At 45.8% G+C, this 14656-nt stretch overlaps 2 protein-coding genes across 5 annotated transcripts in view; one reads left to right on the plus strand and one right to left on the minus strand.

Annotated features, from left to right (window-relative positions):
- The window catches only part of P4HA1 (prolyl 4-hydroxylase subunit alpha 1), a 62040-nt gene extending 61699 nt beyond the window's left edge, over nucleotides 1–341 (minus strand). For 2 of the 4 annotated variants that reach the window (XM_034777939.1, XM_034777938.1), the window contains exon 1: nucleotides 113–341. The gene's annotated coding sequence lies outside the window, so the exon portion shown is untranslated. The remainder of the gene's footprint in view (nucleotides 1–112) is intronic. The other 2 variants (XM_034777937.1, XM_034777935.1) reach the window with 1 other exon arrangement.
- Nucleotides 1–14656, plus strand: part of NUDT13 (nudix hydrolase 13) — a 40959-nt gene that overhangs the window by 257 nt on the left and 26046 nt on the right. The gene's annotated exons all lie outside the window — the stretch shown is intronic.

Raw genomic sequence — 14656 nt, forward strand, 5'->3', positions numbered from 1 at the left:
CCCCGGCCCCAAGGGAAGAGACTCCCCAGAAAGGCCACCTCGGCGGGGTCGGCCGCCCGCGGCTCCGCTCACGCCCCGGGGGCGGGACAGGACAGGTAGGATGGCGCCTCACCTGAGGGAAGGAGGCTGCTGGCTGGTGCTGCTGGGCCCCACTCTCCCTGCGCCGAGCCGAGCCGAGGGTAGACACGGTAGGACCTGCTATGTGGCGCAGCCCGAGAGTCCCTGGGCCTTTTCGGAATCTTTATATCGGCCGGGGCCCGGGTCGCTCCGCCCGCGGATGGGGAGGCGGCCACAGCTGCTGGCCACGCTGCGCCTACGTGAGCTCGAGCACAGCAGCAGCGCCCTGCGCAAGCGCAGCAGCCTGTGAGACAGTCACCCTGGAAACTGTGGGCGTGGCTTCTTCGGGGGCGTGGCTACGTGCGCACCTAAAGGCGGAACAGTGGGCAAACAGCATGGCCCCCCGGGGTAGCCTCTGCCGCTTACCCCAACAGTATCCTCTCGGCTAGCGGCCCTCCTGATGGCCTCTGACCTGTCACTTGTACACGTGCCAAAGCCAAATCCCCTTCGCCTTTCTGCTCAGCCCAGGCTTCTCTAAATTAGAGGCTCTAATCCACCCCCAGCCACAAACAGCAGGCCCACAAGAGAAAAGTTAGGACTTACCCTGGGGGCAGGATGAAGAGAAACTGAGGCAGGCTCCCCCTACTAAGTAGACAAAGGAACCCAGTGCTTTCAGTTACTGGGGCTCAAACAGTTTTTTAACTTTCATAATTGACACAAACAAGGAGGAGGCTGGTGGCACCTTAAAGACGAACAGATTTATTTGGGCATAAGCTTTTGTGGGTAAAAACCTCACTTCTTCAGGTGCATCTGAAGAAGTGAGGTTTTTACCCACAAAAGCGTATGCCCAAATACACCTGTTAGTCTTTAAGGTGCCACCAGACTCCTTGTTTTTGTAGATACAGACTAACACAGCTACCCCCTGATAATTGACACAGCAAGCGCTGATGTGCTGGGCACAGGTACTGCACAAATCTTCTGTTGGGAAAGGCTTCACTACCAGAAGTTCCCTAGAAGTGAGGGGGCCACTGCTGCCTGTAGCCAGGCCCCTCCCCCCTCTGCCTCTTCCCCTGAAGCACCTCACCACTCACTCACTCCCCTGCCACTGTTGGCCCCCTCACTTCTAGGGAATATTGTTTCTGGCACTCCAAAGGCAGTTAACTAGCATGCCTCCACAAGGAGGTGATCTGCACAGCATCCATGGCATTTGTCCTCCTGCATGGCTAGTCCTTTTGGGGGAGGCCTCCCACAGCCTCTTATACATACCACCTATGGTAGTGGGACTATGAACTGCCAAGCCTGGAGGCACCAGGGCTCAGCCCTGGCACAAGTTAAGCACCAGAGGTACCTACCTACCATGGAAAGATGTGCTCTGGCTCACATCACCAAAAGCTCCTTATATCCAACGTGTTGAGTTTAGGGTAACATTAACTATGGGCTTTATAGAGGACCATGTTGCATGAGTATTTGTACAACCCTCGGTCAGTTCTCACAGTCCTGTCCCCCATGCATGCCTTTTTCCCAGCACCAATGAGATCACTGCCAATAGAATGGGATAGAGCTCACGTGGTAATTTAATATTTTGTCAGGATAAAAATTTCAGATACAAAATTTTTCAATCAGAAAACCCCCAAAAATGCTTTGACAAAAAAAAAAAAAAAAGACATTTTAGATAAAGAAGAACAAGAGTACGTGTGGCACCTTCGAGACTAAAATTTATTTGAGCATAAGCTTTTGTGGGTTACAGCCCACTTCATCGGATGCATAGAATGGAACATATAAGTGAGGAGATGTGTGTGTGTGTGTGTGTGTGTGTATATACACACACACACACACAGAACATGAAAAGGTGGGAGTTGCCCACTCTAAGAGGCTAATTAATTAAGATGAGCTATTATCAGTAGGAGAAAAAACGTTTGTTGTGATAATCAAGATAGCCCATTTGAGACAGTTTGACAAGAAGGTGTGAGGATATTTAACATGGGGAAATAGATTCAATGTCAAACTGTCTCAAATGGACCATCTTGATTATCACTACAACTTTTTCCTCCTGCTGATAATAGCTCATCTTAATTAATTAGCCTCTTAGAGTGGGCAACTCCCACCTTTTCATGTTCTCTGTATGTATATATATCTCCTCACTTATATGTTCCATTCTATGCATCCGATGAAGTGGGCTGTAGCCCACGAAAGCTTATGCTCAAATAAATTTGTTAGTCTCTAAGGTGCCAAAAGTACTCCTTTTTTTTTTTTGCAGATACAGACTAAGGCCTTGTCTACACTACGAGAGTAGTTCGATTTTACTTAAATCGAATTTTTGGAATCGATATTGCAAAGTCGAACGTGTGTGTCCACACTAAGGACAGTAATTCGACTTTGTGAGTCCACACTAACGGGGAAAGCGTCGACATTGGAAGCGGTGCACTGTGGGCAGCTATCCCACAGTTCCCACAGTCCCCGCCGCCCATTGGAATTCTGGGTGGAGCCGCAAATGCCTTCTGGGTAAAAAAAAAAGGGGCCAGGGTGCTTTTGGGTAACTGTCGTCATCCGTCCATCACTCCCGCCCTCCCTCCCTCCCTGAAAGCGCCGGCGGGAAATCATTTCGCGCACTTTTCCAGTCATTGACAGCGCGGACGCCACAGCACTGTGAGCATGGAGCCCGCTGCAACCATCGCTGCAGTTGTGGCCGCTCTCAACGCCTCGCAGCTTATCATACAGGTTGCCCTGAGGCAGATGCAGAAAAGTCAGGCGAGGAGGCTACGTCAACGCGGTGATGGCCTGAAGTCTGAGAGTAGCACAGACCTCTCAGAAAGCAGGGGACCCAGCGCCGAGGACATCACGGTGGCAATGGGTCATGTTGATGCTGTGAAACGGCGATTCTGGGCACGGGAAACAAGCACTGAGTGGTGGGACCGCATAGTGCTGCAGGTCTGGGATGAATCACAGTGGCTGCGAAACTTCCGCATGCGGAAGGGAACTTTCCTTGAACTTTGTGAGTTGCTGTCCCCTGCCCTGAAGCGCAATGACACCCGGATGCGAGCAGCCCTGACTGTCCAGAAGCGAGTGGCCATAGCCCTCTGGAAGCTTGCAACGCCAGACAGCTACCGGTCAGTCGCGAACCAGTTTGGGGTGGGCAAATCTACCGTGGGGGTTGTTGTGATGCAAGTAGCCAAGGCAATCGTTGATGTACTGCTGCCAAAGGTAGTGACCCTGGGAAACTTGGAGGCGATCATAGATGGCTTCGCAGCGATGGGATTCCCAAACTGCGGTGGGGCCATAGATGGAACTCACATCCCTATCCTAGCACCGGAACACCAGGCCAGCCAGTACATTAACAGAAAGGGCTACTTTTCCATGGTGCTGCAAGCACTGGTGGACCACAGGGGACGTTTTACCAACATCTACGTGGGATGGCCGGGCAAGGTTCATGACGCTCGTGTTTTCAGGAACTCTGGTCTGTTTAGACGGCTGCAGCAAGGTATTTACTTCCCGGACCACAAAATAACTGTTGGGGATGTGCAGATGCCTATAGTCATCCTCGGGGACCCAGCCTACCCGCTAATGCCCTGGCTCATGAAGCCCTATACAGGTGCCCTGGACACTGAAAAAGAACTCTTCAACTACCGGCTGAGCAGGTGCAGAATGGTGGTGGAGTGTGCTTTTGGACGTCTCAAGGGGAGATGGAGAAGCTTGCTGACTCGCTGTGATCTCAGCGAAACCAATATCCCCATTGTTATAGCAGCTTGCTGTGTGCTCCACAATCTCTGTGAGAGCAAGGGGGAGACCTTTATGGTGGGGTGGGAGGTTGAGGAAAATAGCCTGGCTGCTGATTACTCACAGCCAGACAGCCGGGCGATTAGAAGAGACCAGCGGGAAGCGCTGTGCATCCGGGAGGCTTTGAAAGCAAAGTTCCTGAGTGAGCAGGGTAACCTGTGACTTTAAAGTTTGTGTACAGAGAAGCCGAACCTGCCCCCGTTTCTTTACCCAGTTCATGTTGACTATCCTATCCAGTTACATACCCCCTTCACCCCACTTCCAACACACGTTTCAAAATAAAAATAGTTCTACTTTGTTAAAGCACACCGTTTTCTTTAATACTGTTTTCGCGGGAATTTTTTAAAACTGGGACGCAGACTGTGGTGCGGAGCGGGTGTAGTGTAGTCGCGCGAATGCAGCTTCTAAACTCAAGGACTGACAGGCTCCGCTGCGGTGGGATGGTTGTTTCAACGGAGCCTGTCACCCCTCCTGATAGGGACTGTGTGTATGGGGGGTCTATGTGACTTTGTGGCAGGGGGAGGACGGTTACAGATCCCCTGCTGTGTGGCTCTGTGATCCTGCCTAAGGACCGCCGCTTAAGATCTCTAACTGCCCTCCCCTGCCACAAAGTCACAGAGCAACCCACCCCCCACCACATAACATGAAAACAACCTCCCAGACTAACCAGGGTAAGTAGTCACTGCATCACTGCACTATGTATGTGCCCTGCTGCTGTGCCTGCCCCCGACTATGTACCCTGCCAAAGGTGACTGTCCTGTCCAATTACCAACCCCCTTTCCCCCCCTCCTCCAAAAGAACATGATGGAAACAGTAGTTAACAGAAACATATTTTTTATTATCAACTACACATGGAACTGGGAAGTGAAACTTGGACGGGGGCTTGTGTCAGGCGGGAAGGAAAGAACTTGTCAAACTTTGGGGAATGAGAGCCTTCTGCTGCTCGAGCTCTCTGCAGGGGTGAAGTGAGAGTTTGCACGAACTCTGCCGCCCCTCCTTCTTTGCACTTTGGGTGAGGGGAGTATGGGACTTGGTGGCGGGGGAGGGCGGTTACAGATAGACTGCAGCGGGGCTCTGTCCTCCTGCCTCCGTTCCTGCAGAACATCCACAAGGCGCCGGAGCGTGTCCGTTTGCTCCCTCAGTAGTCCAAGCAGGGTTTGAGTCGCCTGCTGGTCTTCCTGACGCCACCTCTCCTCCCGATCCATGTTGGCTTGGTGCATTCGGGTCAAGTTCTCCCGCCACTGGGTCTGCTGTGCTGCCTGGGCTCTGGAGCAGGCTATAAGCTCTGAGAACATGTCCTCCCGTGTCCTCTTCTTCTTATGCCTAATCCTCCCTAGCCTCTGGGAGTGTGATGACAGGCTAGGTTGTGAGACAGTCGCAGATGGGGCTGTGGGAATGGGAAAAAGGGAGTGAATTCCTCAGAAAGATAAATGTAGTTGTGAACAAAGAACATAGTCTTTCTCTGTGAACAGGACCATGCACAGCACCTATCACATGCGCACTCAGCACAAGGTCGAATTCTCGGCCTTCGCATTCCGTGTCTGGGGTTTTGCAGAGCACATTTGAGAACCGTGTCAGGACAACGGAATTGCTCTTGCACGCAGACATGGTAAGCCGTAGATTCGTGGCAGCTTAAAACTTTAATATTAGCAATGGCCTCATTTCACATTGAAATCAATGTCGGTCCCTGCTGCCAGCAATCCGGCAACCAGGAAGTCTGCTCCTGTCCCACACCCTCGCGGCTGTCCCCGGGAACGATCCCTTTCGGCTGCCCCTCTCCCGCCTCCACCGCGTGGCTGCAAACCAGCGGTTACAGTTCTGTAAAGGAACGGTAAAGCAGTCCCAACACTAACATTCCCCTACCTCATTCAAAGCAGGTCATCATGAGCGACATCACCCTCATGAGGATCTCTGAGAGCGACAGACAGAGAATGCTCCGGGAAAGCCTCCAAAGACCAGGGCCGTATGCCGCCATGCTGTGCCAAGCAATGATTCCGGAGTACTTGCTAGTCTCGTGGCGCGGCAACGTGTCCTACTACGGAGGACCCAATAAGGCCGCTCTCCCCAAGAACCTAATGCAGCGGATTTCAAATTACCTGCAGGAGAGCTTCCTTGAGATGTCCCAGGAGGATTTCTGCTCCATCCCCGGACATATAGACCGCATCTTACTGTAGCTGCAGTAGCAGGGACTAAACAGTAGAGCGGCTTGGGCAGGACAATCATGCAAAACCGGACATTGCTAGATTTTTTTTCAATAGTTGCACTGCCCATGACTGAACCGTAAAGTTAATCAAACTAATCATGAGAAACCCATTTTTTAAATTGTTAATATTCATGTTCTGTTACAAATAAATGTTTAGATGTTTACAACACTTACTGGATGATCCTTCACCAGATTCTGTGTCCGGGGTAACGGCTGGGGAGGGTTGGTAGGGGATCTCTGTAAGGGTGATGAAGAGATCCTGGCTGTCGGGGAAATCAGCGTTGTGAGCGCTGTCGACTGCCTCGTCCTCCTCATCTCCTTCCTCATCTTCCCCGTCCGCTAACATGTCCGAGGATCCGGCCGTGGACACTATCCCATCCTCAGAGTCCACAGTCAGTGGTGGGGTAGTGGTGGCGGCCGCACCGAGGATGGAATGCAGTGCCTCGTAGAAACGGGATGTCTGGGGATGGGATCCGGAGCGTCCGTTTGCCTCTTTGGTCTTCTGGTAGCCTTGCCTCAGCTCCTTGATTTTCACGCGGCACTGCGTTACATCCCGGCTGTATCCTCTCTCTGCCATGTCTTTAGAGATCTTCTCATAGATCTTTGCATTCCGTCTTTTGGATCGCAGCTCGGAAAGCACGGACTCATCGCCCCACACAGCGATGAGATCCAAGACTTCCCGATCAGTCCATGCTGGGGCCCTCTTTCTATTCTGAGATTGCACTGCCATCAGTGCTGGAGAGCTCTGCATCGTTGCCAGTGCTGCTGAGCTCGCCACGATGTCCAGACAGGAAATGAGATTCAAACTGGCCAGACAGGAAAAGGAATTCAAATTCAAATTTTCCCGGGGCTTTTCCTGTGTGGCAGTTCAGAACATCCGAGCTCTTACTGCTGTCCAGAGCGTCAACAGAGTGGTGCACTGTGGGATAGCTCCTGGAGCTATTAGCGTCGATTTCCATCCACACCTAGCCTAATTCGACATGGCCATGTCGAATTTAGCGCTACTCCCCTCGTCGGGGAGGAGTACAGAAGTCGAATTAAAGAGACCTCTATGTCGAACTAAATACCTTCGCGGTGTGGACGGGTGCAGGGTTAATTCGATGTAACGGCGCTAACTTCGACATAAACGCCTAGTGTAGACCAGGCCTAACACAGCTGCTACCCTGAAACCTGTCATTAGATAAAGATAGAAACACAAAAAATGTAGTCAAAAACCATTTTTCATTTTAAAAACAAGTTCTGAGATGCTTTTGGTCACCACTTGTTGGAAGCATTACTGGGAGTAATTAAATCTTTGATATAGGCAGAGTCCTGACAAATGCATTGGAGCTGATAGTCCCAGAGCCTTATAAATATATAGGGATAGGAGGCAGGCAATATTCCACAAAGGCAGTGAATAAATGGTTATCAGCTTAGCATAATTAACTGCAATTGTGCAAGCCTGAGGGAAAAAATGGGAGTACCATTGCTAGATACTAGTATGAGCTATTTGTTTCAGGTTTCTTCAGATAGCCACACAAGAACAAACTAGGAGACATAATAGCTTTGAGTCCAGAGTTCTCCCTTCAGAGGTCCACATACTGTAGTCTCGTGTCTTCCATAATGGCGGTAGTTAGCCACAAGAGCTATTGATAATAGCTCAATGTTTCCCTCATATCAGGTATCCTTTACCAGAATGTATAGGTCATCACTCCTACCTTGCTGATGGCTAATGCCCCAAAGGAGTAGTGCAATTCTTGGAGATGTTAACAGTTGAATATTGAATTCAAGTAGCGAGGTTATTTTACCTGTGTATTTGGCAGTGGTGCAACTGCTACTGGAATACTTTGTCCAGCTCTGAACAATTCAAGAAGGGTGTTGGTAAATTGGAGAGGGTTCAGAGAAGAGATACAAGAATGATTAAAGGATTAGAAGACATACCTTGTTCCCAAGAGGACACAGACTTTGAAGAAGTGAGGTTTTTACCCACGAAAGCTTATGCCCAAATAAATCTTAGTCTTTAAGGTGCCACAGACTCCTTGTTGTTTTTGTAGACATTGAACAAGCAAGTCAAAATAAAGATTGGCAATAAAATATAGGAGAGAGATCACCCAAAAACTGAACAGGAAAGTCAAGAAAAAGTTTCATAAGGAGATGGACATCCAGAAGGCTGTCTCATTGCTTTCCCCCATCTTTCTCAGATTTAAGAAACAAAGCAGAGTGTCACCTTTGCTTATGATATACTCTGAACCACTCATAAGGGTATTATTTAAATTCCAGAATATGAGGAATTAAATAAAGGATTACAAATTATTTGGGGGAAAAAGAGTGGTGTAACCATGTGCTAAAATAAAGATGTAAATAGGGGGAAAGAGGAGTAGAAATATAGCTTAGTTAGTACAACTCCCCACAGGCTGTTGGGCCTATTAAAACAAACAACAGTACTCTAGTTTTGCATGGAGTGGATGTTGAGGTTCCCCCTAGAGGAACTTCTTCATACCAGAAGAGTGGACAGGTTAGTCAGATCCATCTGGGACTTTGGTAAATCACCACATTGTGAAGGGGGGAAGGAATTTAGGGAGTTTTTGGTTTCAGTATATTTGAGGGATTCAGGGGGAAAATAAGGGGGAAGGGACTGGGGAAACTAAAAATAATGGTGTTCTAGACCCAAGGTTAAAGGAGACAGAAAGCAGTATAATGAAGTATAGGAAATCAGACACTGACAATCTCTAATGAATTAACTTCATGTGGGACTCCAGGAGATGTCAGTCCAGAAGAAAGATTACTCCTTTTCAATTCCCCACAAAATATATATGATAACTGATATAAGTTTAATCTCTAGAACTTGGCTTAAAACAGCCTTGCTGTGCTGATTTTGTATCTCCTTGTCAGATCCTGCACCAGTTTTACTTCTTATTAGAAACTGGCGAGAGACACCTAGAACAAGAAAATTAATCACCACACTTCTGTATGACCAGAAGAGAGTTTAAGATAGAGAAAATTATGCAATTGTTTAAGGAAAACAATGCTGACCAGATTTTAAAAGGACTTTATGGGACGCCTTCAAAGCAGTGATTAGGGACAGTTTAATTAACAAAGTCTAAATTAGAAAAAGAAAAAGCAAACATTGCTCAGTGAAGTTGAAAAAAAAATTAAAATTACTTCAGAAAAGTTGATCTCAGAAAATATATAAAAAATTAAGAGGACAGAAGTTAGACTTACTATAAACAGAAAAATCTCAACAGGCAATTATATTCTAAACCAGGGGTTCTCAAACTTCATTGCACCGCAAATCCCTTCTGACAACAAAAATTACTACAGGACCCCAGGAGGGGGGACCGAAACCTAAGCCTGACCAAGCCCCACCATCCCAGGGGGTGAGGGCCAAAGCTGAAGCCCACGGGAGTCAGCCCCAGACAGGGGGCCTGTAATCTTAGCCCCGGCACTCAGGGCTGAAGCCCTTGGGCTTGGGACCTGGGCCCCAGCAATTTTAAGTCAGCCCTGGTGACCCCATTAAAATGGTGGAATTTTTTTTTTGGAGTTTACTGGAAGAGGGTCATCCCTCACCATCAAAACTGAAAGTATTCAAAAAAAGTTCTCAAACTAAGGAAATGAGAAATCCCTTCAGTCAAAATTAAATTCAAAAGGATATTAAAATAAGCAAAACACAAGGAGAAAAAATATCACAAAAAGTGTTTTTTATAGGACAATAAAAAGTTTACATATTTAAATGTAAGGAAAACAAAAGTTTGGACCTAAGTAGGAGATAAAGACTAAAAGAAATGATCTAATGGCAAGACAGAAGGGGAAGAAGAGGAGAAAGGGATGAAGAGGAGAAAATAATCAATAATGTGATCAATTCCACAAAATTGAAGAAAGTGATTGGTATGTCTAGCCAATAAGACCATAAGAATGGCCATATTGGGTCAGACCAATGGTCCATCTATCCCCTTATCCTATCTTCTGACTGTGGCCAATGACAGGTGTTTCAGTGGGAATGAACAGAACAGGTAATCATGATCCATCCCATCATCCACTTCCAGCTTCTGGCAAACAGGTAGGGACACTCAGAGCATCCCTGATGTTGCATCCTTATCCATCCTGGCTAATAGCCATTGATGGATCTACAGCTTTAGGGACTTCCATAGGCAATTGATAATTGTTTATATACTAAGTTTCTCTCTGTTCAAGTTCAATAACAATTTTTATAAGATTTTTTTATAAAAAGAATGGATAAAAAAGGAAAACATGCCCTTAGAGTGATTGAGCTCCTTGAGCCTATAGATACCTACATGCAGAACAAAAATTGATAATTGTCTCTTCACTGTGGCAGACAAAGGTATAACAAGATCCAGTGGCTGGAAATTGAAGCTAGACAAAGTCAGATTGGAAATAAGACAAGTTTTTAACAGTGAGGATAATTAACAATTAGAACAAAATGCCAGTGGTTGTGCTAGATTCTGCATCACTGGCATTTTTAAAATCAAGATGCAGTGTTTTTCCTAAAAGATATGCTCTAGTTCAAACAGAAATGAATTCAGAGAAGTCCTATGGCCTGTGTTAATGCAGGCAGACTAGATGATTACAGTGGTCCCTCTGGCCTAGTGGCCTTATAATGTTAGGACAGCATGAGAGCAGGTCACTGGAGACAGTGACGCAGTGCAGATCTAAAAGATTTTTCCCTAGGCCTAAATAAGTATCTAAGCAACAATTATTCCCGTTATTAATTTTAAGATCTGAATACCATCATATTTTGAATTGTACACCACTTTACAGAGAGTAATCCACATGGCCTAAAACCACAATTGGTATTTAAAAAAAAAAGTTCAGAGTTTAGTAATTTCAAGCCCCTGGAAAGATGTCTGCTTACACACAATGAGTTAAGCCTCTGCCTCCGAGCTGTGTGGGTAGTAGACAGAGCAGTGATGGGAAGTCGTCTTGTTTTTAGTGGGACTCATTTCTTAAAAATAAGCCTTCCCACTTTTCTGTCTAGGTAGCTTTCTAGTGAAATAATTCCTACCACTAGCAGGAAACACTGGAATGATACACATGCATCTATGTAAAGATCAGTTCAAACACTATTATCCAAACAGTTCATAATATCTGACACGACTCCAGCCTCTATGGATTGCTTGTTTGAAAACTACACTGAAGGCACTGAAATTCTTACCAAGAATTAAAAAGAAAAAGGCCCATCTTTCCCCCTGTTTATTTATACCTTTAGTTATTTTAGTGGATTTCCTCTTCATTATTGTTACAGTAAGATATCAGAGACTGTGCTGTAGGTACAGGTTACCAAACAGAGAGAGGTCATAGACAGATATGGGCTGGTTCAGAACTTTCCCAAAAATTCAAAGTATTTTGTACCAGATTTTCTATGCAGCCCCCCACTCCCAATTCGCTGACAGTTAGCCTCCAAACAGATCCCATGAGAGCAGATTTTATCAGCCGGGGGGCCCAGATCTCAACTGTCATTTCCAACTATCACGAAACCTCCTTATTCCAGGAATCTGTTCCTGTCCCTCAGAGAGGCATCACTTTAAAAATTCTTCTTCCTGTTTGGATAGCATTAGAGGAACAAAATCACTCAGCATGTGACCCAGTAGTTTCTTCTGCCTTCATGGCTCCAGCACTGCCGCTATTGGCAGCCACTAAAGCTGTAATTACAGCAAAATATTGGTTTAGACCACATAATTGCTTCAAGTTGGACTCTTGCTTTAGGCATCAGAGGAGTAGCCGTGTTAGTCTGAATCTGTAAAAAGCAACAGAGGGTCCTGTAGCACCTTTGAGACTAACAGAAGTATTGGGAGCATAAGCTTTCGTGGGTAAGAACCTCACTTCTTCAGATGCAAGGTCTTCTGTTAGTCTCAAAGGTGCTACAGGACCCTCTGTTGCTTTAGGCAGGCACTCATTGTCTAGTCTATCAATGGCTGCCTGAGGCAGAAAAAAAAGGAGCAGTCACATCTTGAATGGAGCAATTAATTATTGTAGCTCTTAGTAAAGAGGTGTCACAAAAAATATCATTGCTGGAACCTTGCTTGTAAAGACCAAACAAAGAATATGCATGGAGCTGTAACTACCCTTTCCCTTTGAGTTCGAGCCCATCCAGAGCAAGGCTGGGGCATAGTGGCCTCACAATTTTTTGTGGTGCCCATAGGCAGCTAATCACTGTTGAAACTGCCAGTCTAGTCAGCCTTTTATATAGATACCTGTCTGTTAGGATCTGGACAAGGCTTCCCTCTCTCTCCAAAAAATAAACCTAACTTCCAATGAGTGACTGATCAAACATCTGCTTGCACCGACTTCTGACCACAATGAGGCTGAGTCAAATTTGAACTGGTTAGCTAGAGTTTAGATTCCATGTCATACTGCGTTATTTTTGTGCTATTCTGTAAACCAGATTCAGTGACTTTTCTTGTTATGGATGGTTGGCTTCCTCGGGAAGGGCTTTAGTTTTGTATCATTGACTGTAATACGTTTGAGATTTTTAGCAGAGAGATGGGAAACTTCAACCCCTGACCCAATTCAGTTAAATGTTCAAAATAATCTGTGTCATTACATATAAAGAAAACATGATTTCAATGATTGCTGAAGTCTCATCATCCTGGCCAATTCAAGCATTCCTTACCTCGTGAGAGAAGACAGATGCTTAGGTACCCAAGAGATAGGCAGCTTAGAAAGTATTAGAGAAAGAATCCCTGTACATGCAGTAGAAGCAGCTGATTGAGTTAGGCTGGTCCAAAGTCTCACTGCATGGATATAATTGAGCAGAACTCGGCTCACTACTTTCTGTCAGCCAATCACAATGTTAGCAATAGAAGAAAAGCTTGGTCATTTTTATGTTAAAATTTATCTATAAAGAAAATGTCTTTTTTGTCCAGATCCTGACTGACAGGTGCTTATATAAAAAGTTGATTAGACTGGCAGTCTCAATAGTGACTAGCTGACCATGGGTACTTCATAAAATAGTAAGGCCATGGTGCCTCAACCTTGTTCTGGAGGGGGCTCTTTCTAGCAAAGAAAATGTTCTATCAAGAGGTTTCCTGAAGTTTCACTTTGTTAGTTTCTAGAACAAACTTATCAAGCTGATTTAAAGCAAATAACCACTGCAGTTATTTTGTAAAGGTCAGTAGTTAAGTTCTGTTATTTTGTCTATATAAAGCAACATGCCAAGTTACCAGTACAACCATTAATAGAAACCAAAGGATTTGTAAGAAATAGAACCACTCTTTTCCCCACCTCCACTAGTTCAGAGAAGATTAGGGTTGGAAGAGACCTCAGGAGGTCATCTAGTCCAACCTCCTGCTCAGAACAGGACCAACCCCAACTAAATCATCCCAGACAGGGCTTTGTCAAACCAGGTCTTAAAAACCTCTACAGATGGAGATTCCACCATCTCCCTAAGTAACCCATTCCAGTGCTTCCCCACCCTCCTAGTTGAAATAGTTTTTCCTAATATCTAATCTAGACCTCCCCCACTGCAACTTGAGATCATTGCTCTTTGTTCTGTCATCTGCCACCACTGAGAATAGCCTAGCTCCATCTTCTTTGGAACCCTGCTTCAGGTAGTTGAAGGCTGTTATCAAATCCCCCCTTACTCTTCTCTTCTGCAGACTAAATAAGGCCAGTTCCCTCAGCCTCTCTTCATAAGTCATGTACCCAGCCCCCTAATCATTTTTGTTGCCCTCCACTGGATTTGCTCCAATTTGTCCACATCCTTTATGTAGTGGAGGGCCCAAAACTGGACACAACACTGCAGATGTTGCCTCACCAGTGCTGAATAAAGTGGAATAATCACTTCCCCCAATTACTGCAGAGTCAATCGCTTCCTCAATTATATCCAGACAGTCTAGGGTAGGTTGATCAATGATTTCTTTGGCTTGCCAGTTTGTGATGAATCATTCATGCAGATAAGCATTTTTCACAACTTAATGTTGGAAAGCTTTTGAAACATGTGATCTTACCCTATCAACAACATCCATATGGGAAAACTAATCATATCCTTGATTATCACAAACACCACATCTCCCAAATGTTTTTGGTTCACACATTGCCATTAAACAAGACAGTGCATAGGGTCCTCAGATATTTCCTACCCCAGTGTTTTCATCATATTGAATCACCCAGTGAAGCAGCCTAACATGCAAATGTCCCCTCCTCCACAATGCAATTAACAGCCTCCTCTTACCAGCAGGGCCTATACTGCTTTCACTCTTCATCCATTTTCTCTTTTTTAATTCATCAGTTAATCAACAGCCAACTAGTCACCTACAGACAGCAATGTGTCTCAGACATATTTTACATACTCTTTCCTCTCTATTAAATCAATTTTAAAAGAAACAGACCCAAGAAGCTTGTTCTCTTGCTTTCAGTAGTTCAACTGAATGAGACTAATCATGGGATAAAGAAAAGCATGTGTCCAGATATTTGCAGGACAAGGGCTTTTGGCTCAGACTTAGTAATCAGGTCCTGTGCTACAAAGGTCCTTAGGCACCTAAACCCAAGATTTAGGCATCACTGCAATCCACAGAACTCCCACCAAACACTGTTGGCATCTAAACTTGCTCATTATCCACATTTTCAGGATAAAGGTTCACTCAGTTCCCCAGTTTCTGCCTCTGGGCAGATACACTGTTGTGCCTT

The sequence above is a fragment of the Trachemys scripta genome, chromosome 7 (genome assembly GCF_013100865.1).
Source record: "Trachemys scripta elegans isolate TJP31775 chromosome 7, CAS_Tse_1.0, whole genome shotgun sequence".
NCBI classification, from domain to species: domain Eukaryota; kingdom Metazoa; phylum Chordata; order Testudines; family Emydidae; genus Trachemys; species Trachemys scripta.